A 10,090-nucleotide genomic window follows, 5' to 3' on the forward strand; every position below is an offset into this window, starting at 1 on the left:
GTTGGATTCTGTTGCTTCCTTTTGCCAACTTGGGCTGGTGCATGTGTGCTTCTCATGCAGGTGCCCAGAAGCCGTCTGATAAGCGCTCTCCTTGCAGAAGCGGAAGGAGAGGTAATCGTGGCCTCAGAAGCTTTCTCTTGGATTCAGTCTGCCACAGATTCACTGAAGGGCTCAAGGGCAAGTCACATCTTTTTTGGTTTCAATCTCCTCATCTCTTAAACGGGCAAAGAGGACCAGGTATCTGATTTTCCTTGGACACCTGTTTTAGCAATATATTCTACCCAAGCTCTCAGAGTGGCTTTCTTCTTACCTACTGAACATCGTCTAGAAGCAATGTTTCTCAACTTTTTTCTCCATTATCACCCTCTGCCCCAGGAGTATTTTTAGACCTTTCCCCCCTTGATTATAACCCTCCTTCCCTGCCACATAACTTTCACTCAATTTCCGCTATGGTAGTATCTTACATAATATAGCACAATTTCAAAACCAGAAAAATGGTTACTGATCAAATTTGGGTTGAGATGCAAGAAAAAACATACCAATTTTAAAATGTTGTCAGACTCCCCACTTTTAGTTTGCCAGACCCTACCCCACAAAGACAGCTAGGCCTGGTTTCTGCCCTTGAAGGCTTATACACTCACAAGGCATCCATAGTTCAGAGACAAAACGTCTCTTATATACTGTTGGTTCAGGAGAAATGAATGAGGGGAACCAAATGCTAGGTCTAATAATGTTTCCTTATTCTTTCATTCAGAAACATTTCATAAACCTTTATTATTTGCAAGGAACTAGAAAGGAAACAAAAAAATGTTTGGAAATGTCTAGAATGTTCCAGATAATGTCTGTATGTACTCTGTCCTCAAGGAGGCGAAGCATCTCTCTCACTGCTTAGGTGTGGGCTGCGCACAGTGACTGCCTTCCAGAGAGGACTGTATGGAAAAGGGCCAAGCAGGGAGGGGAGCATAGCCACAGTGGAGAAACCTGACAGACATGACCTCAGGCGGGAGATCAAGGTTAACATCAACCTTGATCATAAGTCATGGTAGTAGGAGGTACCCTTGAGATGATGTGATGAGAATGGCACTTTATATCTGTGGCCTCTTCCCAAACACCATTACCCCAAACTAACCATGATAAAGATATCAGAGAATTCCCATTTGAGGGACATTCTACAAAATAACTGATTAGCACTCCTCAAAATGGTCATGGTCATTAAAAGCAAGGAAAGGCACAGTCTTGAGGACCTAAGGAGACATGACTACTAAATAGACAGTGGTGTCCTCGGTGAGCTCACAAGACAGAGAAAGGACACTGGAGGACATATCAGTAAATAGAAATAAACTTTGGACTTTAGTTAGTCATAGTGTATGGATGTTGATTTGTCTCAAAAAAAAAAAAGAGGAGTTTCTAGAAATCTGACTGTAAGAATTCTTTCCAACTAATGAATGTCTTTCAGCAGACTTGTTTGTGTGTGTTTGTGTGTGTGTGTGTGTGTGTGTGTGTGTGTTTAAGCTTACTTATGTATTTTGAGAGAGAGAGGGCAAGAAGGGGAGGGGCAGAGAAAGGGAGAAAGAGAGGATCCCAAGCAGGTTCCACATTGTCAGCACAGAACCCAGTGTGGGGCTCGAACCCAGGAACCATGAGATCATGCCCTGAGCTGAAACCAAGAGCCAGACATTCAACCGACTGAGCCACCCAGACGTCCCTGCAGACTTGTGTTCTAACAAATAATTTTGCTTTTATCAAGTTTAAAGGAACTGAAGGTTATCATGGGGGGCTGAAATCTAGAGCAAATCCAAATCCTTATTAACAGTTATATTCATCTTTTGCTCTCACCTGTTTTTCCCCCAAAGTGGATAAGGTGGAACAAAAAAAAGTATGCGAAGGTAAAGAACAGGTTCTAGAACCAGACTGGCTCCGCCCTTTACTGGGTGTTCAACCCAGACAATTTCCTCAGCTTCTCTAAACCTTAGTCCTGAAACCAGAAACCAGGCTTAGTTCCGCCATCTTAAAATAGGGATAATAATGCCTTCCCAGAGGCCTTTGCACATATTGTGCAATCAGCTCTTAATTCATATGGTTATTCACCATGGTTTACCTTTCTCCACTATGTGTCAGTTCCTTCAAATGTAGAATGTCACTCACCTTAGTACCTACTTCAATTTTTATTATAAGAATTTGGTCGGATAATGTATGCAAAAGTCTCGGCCAATGCATGGTATCTATTATATACTGAATGAATATTAGCTTTCATGGTTTAGAACTTCCTCTCTGCAGCCCTGGGTGGAAATATATATTAGCAATTGAATCTGAAAGTCAAAAAGTAGAAGAAAATGCTAGAGAGCAGTGGTTCTTAATTGGGGATGATTGTACTCTGGGGACATTTGATAATGTCTGGAGACATTGTTGGGTGTCACACAAGGAGGAGAATGTGCTATGGCATCTAGGGGATAGAAGCCAGGATTTTTACTAAATATCCTGTGACGCACAAAAGACCACCAACCCTATCCCGAAGGATTATCTGGGTCCTGTGTCAAGAGCACCGAAGCTGAGAGACCCACGGGCAGTTCCGTGGTTCTCAAAGTACGCTCCCTGGACAAGCGGCATTGGCATGACCAGGAACTAGTTGAGATGCCAATTCTCAGGGCCTACTCCAGAGCCCCAGAATCAGATACTGTGAAGAATGGGTCCCGACAGTCTGTGCTTCGACGAGACCCTTGGGTGATTCTGGTACTTGTTAGAGGTTGAGAAACACTGGAGTAACACATGAGATGGCATGAGTCACCGAACTTCTGCCAACTGCTTCATCTGTTTATGGAGGACTACGTTGCTCACATCCCAGACTCAATCTGCTACTATTGCCAAAGGCTCGTTTCCCTCCCCCTCCAAAGATAGTATAGAATAATTCAGAGAAGAAAACGCCTGACTTTATTAATGCTTAGGCAGAACAAGTATCTTCCAACTGGTGGGTTAAATGTACACCTACAGATTAAAATAAAATTGGAAGAGACACAGTACTTGATACAATTTGAGCAAGAAATCTGTTCAATTTTAACATTGTGAAAATAAGCATTTAAATAACTAGGTTATATTTAAGGAACATAGGAATTGTTGATTATTACCTAACTACCCGTACTATATCTTATGTATATTAATAACTATGCACTCATCCACTCATTGAGCCTTTATTGAGTGCCTACTATTTTCTAGGTACTACTCTAAGAAGTGGGTGTGGGAAGATACTATATCTTCCAGCCCCCAAAGCAATGGTTCACAATCGTATGGCATTCTGTAGCTGCTATGTGATCTTGAGGGAAAATGTTTCTGGCACAAAAACAGACACTCAGATCAGTGGAACAGAATACAGAACCCAGAAAGGGACCCACAAACACATGGCCAACTAATCTTTGACAAAGTAGGAAGGAATATCCAATGGAATAAAGACAGTCTCTTCAGAAAGTGGTGCTGGGAAAATGGGACAGCAACATGCAGAAGAATGAACCTGGACCACTTTCTTACGCCACACACAAAAATAAACTCAAAATGGATGAAAGACCTCAATGTAAGACAGGAAGCCATCAAAATCCTTGAGGAGAAAGCAGGCAAAAACCTCTTTGATCTTGCCCGTAGCAACTTCTTACTCAACATGTCTCTGGAGGCAAGGGAAACAAAAACAAAAATGAACAATTGGGACCTCATCAACATAAAAAGCTTCTGCACAGCAAATGAGACAATCAGCAAAACTAAAAGGCAACCAACGTAATAGGAGAAGATATTTACAAATGACATCTAGAAAGAACTTATCCAAGTCAACACCCAAAAAACAATCCAGTGAAGAAATGGGCAAAAGACATGAATAGACACTTTTCCAAAGAAGACATCCAGATGACCAACCGACACATAAAAAATGCTCAACATCACTCATCGTCAGGGAAATACAAATCAAAACTACAATGAGATACCACCTGACACCTGTCAGAATGGCTAACATGAACAACTCAGGCAACAACAGATGTTGGCGAGGATGTGGAGAAAGAGGATCTCTTTTGCATTGTTGGTGGGAATGCAAACTGGTGCAGCCACTCTGGAAAACAGTATGGAGGTTCCTCAAAAAACTAAAAATAGAACGACCCTATGACCCAGCAATTGCACTACTAGGCATTTATCCAAGGGATACAGGTATGCTGTTTTAAAGAGACACATGCACTCCAATGTTTATAGCAGCGCTACTGACAATAGCCAAAGTATGGAAAGAGCTCAAATGTCCATCGATGGATGAATGGATAAAGAAAATGTGGTGTATATATCTCCAATGGAGTATTACTTGGCAATCAAAAAGAATGAAATCTTGCCATTTGCAACGACGTGGATGGAACTGGAGGGTATTATGCTAAGCGAAATGAGTTCAGAGAAAGACAAGTATCATATGACTTCACTCATAGGAGGACTTTAAGATACAAAACAGATGAACATAAGGGAAGGGAAGTGAAAATAATATAAAAACAGGGAGAGGGACAAAACAGAAGAGACTCTTAAATATGGAGAACAAACAGAGAGTTGCTAGAGGGGTTGTGGGAGGGGGGATGGGCTAAATGGGTAAGGGGCACTAAGGAAGCTACTCCTGAAATCACTGTTGCACTATATGCTAACTAACTTGGATGTAAATTAAAAAACAAATTAAATTAAATAAAAGGAAAAAGAAAAGGCTTCCTGTGAATTTTGTGGTTTTGTGTCTTCTCTCCCTGCTCTTTCTTTTTCAGTAGGAGCTAATTTTCACATTGTCCGTCTTAGACAGGCTTCAACTTTTTCAGCACAGGGGTTGAACTGTGTGTCCCCCTACCTTCAAATTCATGTGTTGAAGTCTAAACCTCCACTTCCTCCAAATGTGGCTGTGTTTGGAATCTTTAGAGAGGTAATTAAGATAAAATGAGGTCCTATATGTGGCCTGAATCCGATAGGACTGGTGTCCTCATAAGAAGAGATTAATGGGGCGCCTGGGTGGCACAGTCGGTTGAGCATCTGACTTCGGCTCAGGTCATGATCTCACGGTCCATGGGTTATAGCCGCGTGTCGAGCTCTGTGCTGACAGCTCAAAGCTTGGATTCTGTGTCTCCCTCTCTCTCTGCCCCTCCCCCGCTTATGCTCTGTGTCTCTCTCTCAAAAATAAATAAATATTAAAAAAAAAGAAGAAGAAGAGATTAAGACACAAGACACACTGACCGAGAGGCAATCTTGTGAGGACACAGTGAGAAGGTGGCCATCTGTATGCCAAGGAGAGGGGCATCATTAGAAACCAACCTGCCAGGACTTTGATCTTAGAATTCTAGCTTCTAGAATGGTGAGAAAATAATTAAAAAAAATTTTTTTTAATGTTTATTTATTTTTGAGAGAGAGAGAGTGAGAGAGAGAGAGCAGGGGAAGGACAGAGAAAGAGGGAGACATTGAATCTGAAGCAGGCTCCAGGCTCTGAGCTGTCAGCACAGAGCCCCACACGGGGCTCAAACTCACAAACTGTGAGATCATGACCTGAGCCTAAGTGGGACGCCTAACCGACTGAGCCACCCAGGTGCCCCAAACTCAAACACATCTTGACTCTTTATCCACTTTACTGAGCCACACTGGTAACTCTGGTTTGGGGCCTAGACTTAGGGTTCTAGACTGCACCCTTTCTCTCTTGGTATCCACAGAGCCTAATGCCACGTCTAGCACATGCTGGGCTCTCAGCCGATGCTAGTTGAAATAACAAGCAATAACCATGTGAGTCGATCCGTGCCAGACCTGTGGTCAGAATCAACTAGAAAGCTCTGTTGTCATAACTGTTTTTCTCCACCATCTCCCTAACCTGCTTCTGCCTCCAGATGCCCACACCAGAAACCTGAGCCCACAGCCTCTACCTGGATCTCTCTCTGCCTATGGGGTCGAGGTCACCTATGTAAGGAAGGAATCCCCGAGCTCACATCAGGCAGTCAAACAGCTGGGTTTCCACCCGAAAACCTATGGAACCTTCTGCCACTGATATATGGCTTTGGCGTGTCCGGCTTCTGATTCCAATGTTGTGAGATTTCTCTGCCATACTCTCTCTCAGCCCCTCAATAAGTACAAGGAGAACAGGGTAGAGACGTCTTTGCTCTTCATTGTCTAAGAAACTCTAGAGTACTTTAAACTTCCCTTTGTGTGTCTTTCATTTTCAAATAAACATTGTCATCAACACTTCTGTTATATAAAAATATGTCAGTGGCATTTATTGATTTCTAACAAGCAGTTCTGTAACTCTGCCCCCAGAGAGGAAAAAAAAAAGTGTTTCCAGGCACAATATTGGTAAATACAACCTTGACGATGTCTCAGTGTCTGTGGGTCAGGGATCTAGGTATGGCTTAGCTGATTCCCTCTGGCTCAGCATGGCTCTCAAGGCTGTAGTGAAGGTGGAGGCTGGGCCTGCCCTCATCTCAAGGCTTAACTGGGGTCCGTGTGTGGATGTGTGGTTGTGGAGTGTGAATCAAGCTCCCTTGTAAGGCTCTTGTCGGGAGCCCACAGGCCTTCTCATAAGATAGCTCATAACATGCCTTCCCTCAGTCAGGGTGACTGAGCAAAGGGGGAGAGAGGCCGGACACCCAGGATGGAAGTCACAGTCTATGACCTAATTCCAGAAGAGACGTTCCACGTCTTCCGCCATATTGTATTCTTTAGAAGAGAGTTGATCAGTTGAGTCCACATTAAAGGGCAGGTATAACTCAAGACTGTGAATACCAGATGGGGGTCTTTGAGGCATCTTAGATTCTGCCTTTCATGCCCCGGGAGCACACATCAGGGCTGTCCCTAATCAATACACAAAACTACTACAATGTTAGGCTAAATAGCTCAAAAGCATATTGGATTATTTTCCTGGGCTTATTGTTAATAAAAAAATCATTAAGAATAAAATATATTTGGGGGGAAGAAAAGGAAAAGGGAAAAAAGGAATTAGTTTTAATTCCTCTATACGTACCCACTTGTATTTTTGCCTCGGTTCTTATCCAAATGTATAAATATTTTTACATGCTTACAATTCTCTTGGTGCCCTGTGTTTTTACACATAGCATCATATAGCATCATATACCCATAGCATCATAAAGCATGTTTCTAGAGACTCTTCGTAATCATGATTTTAGCAGGCTGGAAGTCCTTATTACCCCAAGATCGTTTGGTGTCTTAAAATGAGGACTTCGGCCCCATTGATAAGTAACCAAAATTGTGTTATCAATGGAGGGGAAGCTGTGGCTATAAATTATGACAGTAAGTTCATTGTATGTGATATTTGCCCAAATGTAGGCCATGATAGCAACTCTGCAGAATTTTAGAAAGAAAAATGAGTCAAATGTTAATTTGGAGGGGGGGAGGGATGGTTAATTTTCCTGCAAAATTATACAACAGCATTACCAACCTTGTCCTTCACAACTGTCTTCCACATTAGGAACACAAAGAAGGTCTCACTGGCAAAAATGATATTCAAGAACCTCATGAATTTTGATCAGTAGTCTTTTTTTTTTTTTTAGCCCCATAATCCAATATATTTATTTGTTAACTCAATTGTTAACTAGTGTGCTTCTGTGGGTTCCTTTGCCCACACTTGAAGCAGATCTCTGAAATAACCGGCATAGATTTCATGAAAGCTCACACTTTTGGGAAGACTTGCAATTCTGCTTTGTAAAAAATTTCCATTGATTGTGTTTGCCTCATGCTGTTAGAGATTCACTACGGCTGACTATCAGTCAGATCAACCAAAAAGATATGGGGGGTAGGCAGGGATAAGTTAGAAGTCACTGTTAATGAGGAAGCAACACTTAAATGGTATTTTATAAGTGCTGAATTCATTACTGAACATTTTCATAGCATGATGTTTTTTCCCTTGGAATCACACTTGTCTCCCTTGGCTGCACACCGTATTTTTGGTGCCAGTATTTCTTCTAATGTATTTCCTCCTGTGGATGCACCATGAGAGTGGGTGGCCAGGCGTTCTTTGATGCCTAGGAAACTTCTCTTTTCCTCACTCAGCATCGGCACCACACAAGCACACACACTCAGCTTCCTCCTTGCTAATGCAGTCATGACTGTGTTCATGGGATTTTTGGAACTGGCTTCCCCCTGGCCCTAGGGTGAGGGTGAATCTCCTTCAGTCTAACTCAAAAATCAGAATGCTGTCCCCCTTGCTAGTCAATGGTCAATTCAAGGATGAATATGTGGTGTGATTCTGGCCAGGGAGGGGTGTCCTGGACGATTTCCCTCATTCTTTTTTTTTCAACGTTTTTTTTTTTTTTATTTTTGGGACAGAGAGAGACAGAGCATGAACGGGGGAGGGGCAGAGAGAGAGGGAGACACAGAATCGGAAGGAGGCTCCAGGCTCTGAGCCATCAGCCCAGAGCCCGACGCGGGGCTCGAACTCACGGACCGCGAGATCGTGACCTGGCTGAAGTCGGATGCTTAACCGACTGCGCCACCCAGGCGCCCTGATTTCCCTCATTCTTGAGTGGGGACACAAGAAAAGGGATGCTCTCTTTTCCTGCCTCTGCATATTCTCGCTTTCGGGCAGTGGCAGCAACCTCGGAACCGGGAATGGACCCAGTGCAAGAAGAGAAGCTAATGTTCCGAAGAGGACAGCAGACTGAAAAGATAAAAAGAATGTGGGTCCTTAAATTACCAGCCCTGAAACCACTCCAAATCAGGCATTCTGGTTACCAGAGATATTTTTGTCCTAACTGTATAAGCAGCTTCTTTCTTTCTTTTTTTTTTTTTAAGTTTGTTTATTTTGAGAGAAAGACAGCGCGAGCGGGGGAGGAGCAGAGAGAGAGAGAGAGAGCAGGAGGAGGGGCGGGGAGAGCGAGAATCCCGAGCAGGCTCCACACCATCAGTGCACAGCCTGACACGGGGCTTGAACTCAGGAACGGTGGGATCACGACCTAACCTGAGATCAAGAGTCTGCCGCCTAACCAACTGAGCCACCCAGGTGCCCCCAAGATCCAGGCTCTTCTGTTCGTCTGTCCAGCCAGGTCCAGTGTCCCCGTAGTATCTCCGTCCTGCTGCCTCAAGTCCACACACCAGGCCCTCACATCACAGACTTCCAAGTAGAATGCAAACTCTCTTTTCCAAAGCCCCTCTCTTTCCGGGAGGAAAAACCTCTTCAGAAATTCTCAAGAGACTTTCCCTCATATCTCATTGGCCAGAACTGGGTTACGTGCTGATCCACTGACCTATCACTAGCAAAGAGAAGGCGTGACCTTGATTAACTTGGATGATGGAGGTTTACTTGCTGGGGTGGTGCACTTTGCTTCCAGATAAATGCTGGGTTCCCTGAGCAAGGAGGAGGGGAATAGCTATTAGTGTGTGTCCCGCTAGAATCTGCACTGACGTGAATCGCAACGCGCCTGCAAAAATGCTTCACCTTGGAAGCTCCTCTTACCTGCTAACAGAAGACACCGAATCGGAGGCCAGTGTCCCTGGCAGATGCATTTTTAGGTTATCCCCAGCTCCTTTTTCTCCCCTTCTTGCTTTAGCTCTTGATACTGTAACACAGAGACGGGTTCTTTGCTGAGCGCGGATGAAGATTTTTCCCTCCTGGGATGAAGTGTACTGGTGTCTACAGAAGAAAATTTCTCAAATGAGTCACCTCAAAATGTAATGGGCCTGTGTAGGCTGTCGCCCAGCTCATCCATTAAATCTTTAATTCTGGGCCAAAGTAATCCACGCGTAGGATAAGTTAGTTTAGGTGCCCTTTCCACCCAGGGTCTGCCGAAGACAGTTTCAGACACGTGAAACCATTCTCAATACACAATCTGCAGTTAATGAAAATGCGTCTACCTTTATTTTTTGTGTGATGCGCTAAGAGACAGAGAAACTTTCCTCGGATGGAGGTAGGGAAGGAAATGGGAGTTGTATGCAGGATGCAATAAAGCAGGTGCAACAAATACATCTATCTGTCCCAGCAGATGATAAATTCCTTAAAGGCAGGGACTACGTCTAAGAGGCCACTGAACGTTGGGGCCTGATTTCAAAGGCAAGTTTTGCCGCTTACGGTGTGATCTTTGGAAACTGGCCTCCCCTCTCTGTATCTCAGCTC

General features: G+C 43.7%; 1 long non-coding RNA gene across 1 annotated transcript in view; it reads right to left on the reverse strand.

Moving 5' to 3' along the window:
- LOC109494955 overlaps positions 1-9,606 on the reverse strand; it is a 96,147-nt gene extending 86,541 nt beyond the window's left edge. The window contains exon 1 of the long non-coding RNA XR_002738732.2: positions 9,434-9,606. This is a non-coding gene — a long non-coding RNA (uncharacterized LOC109494955). The remainder of the gene's footprint in view (positions 1-9,433) is intronic.
- Positions 9,607-10,090: the final 484 nt, after the last annotated feature.

The sequence above is a fragment of the Felis catus genome, chromosome E2, assembly GCF_018350175.1.
Source record: "Felis catus isolate Fca126 chromosome E2, F.catus_Fca126_mat1.0, whole genome shotgun sequence".
Lineage (NCBI taxonomy): Eukaryota > Metazoa > Chordata > Mammalia > Carnivora > Felidae > Felis > Felis catus.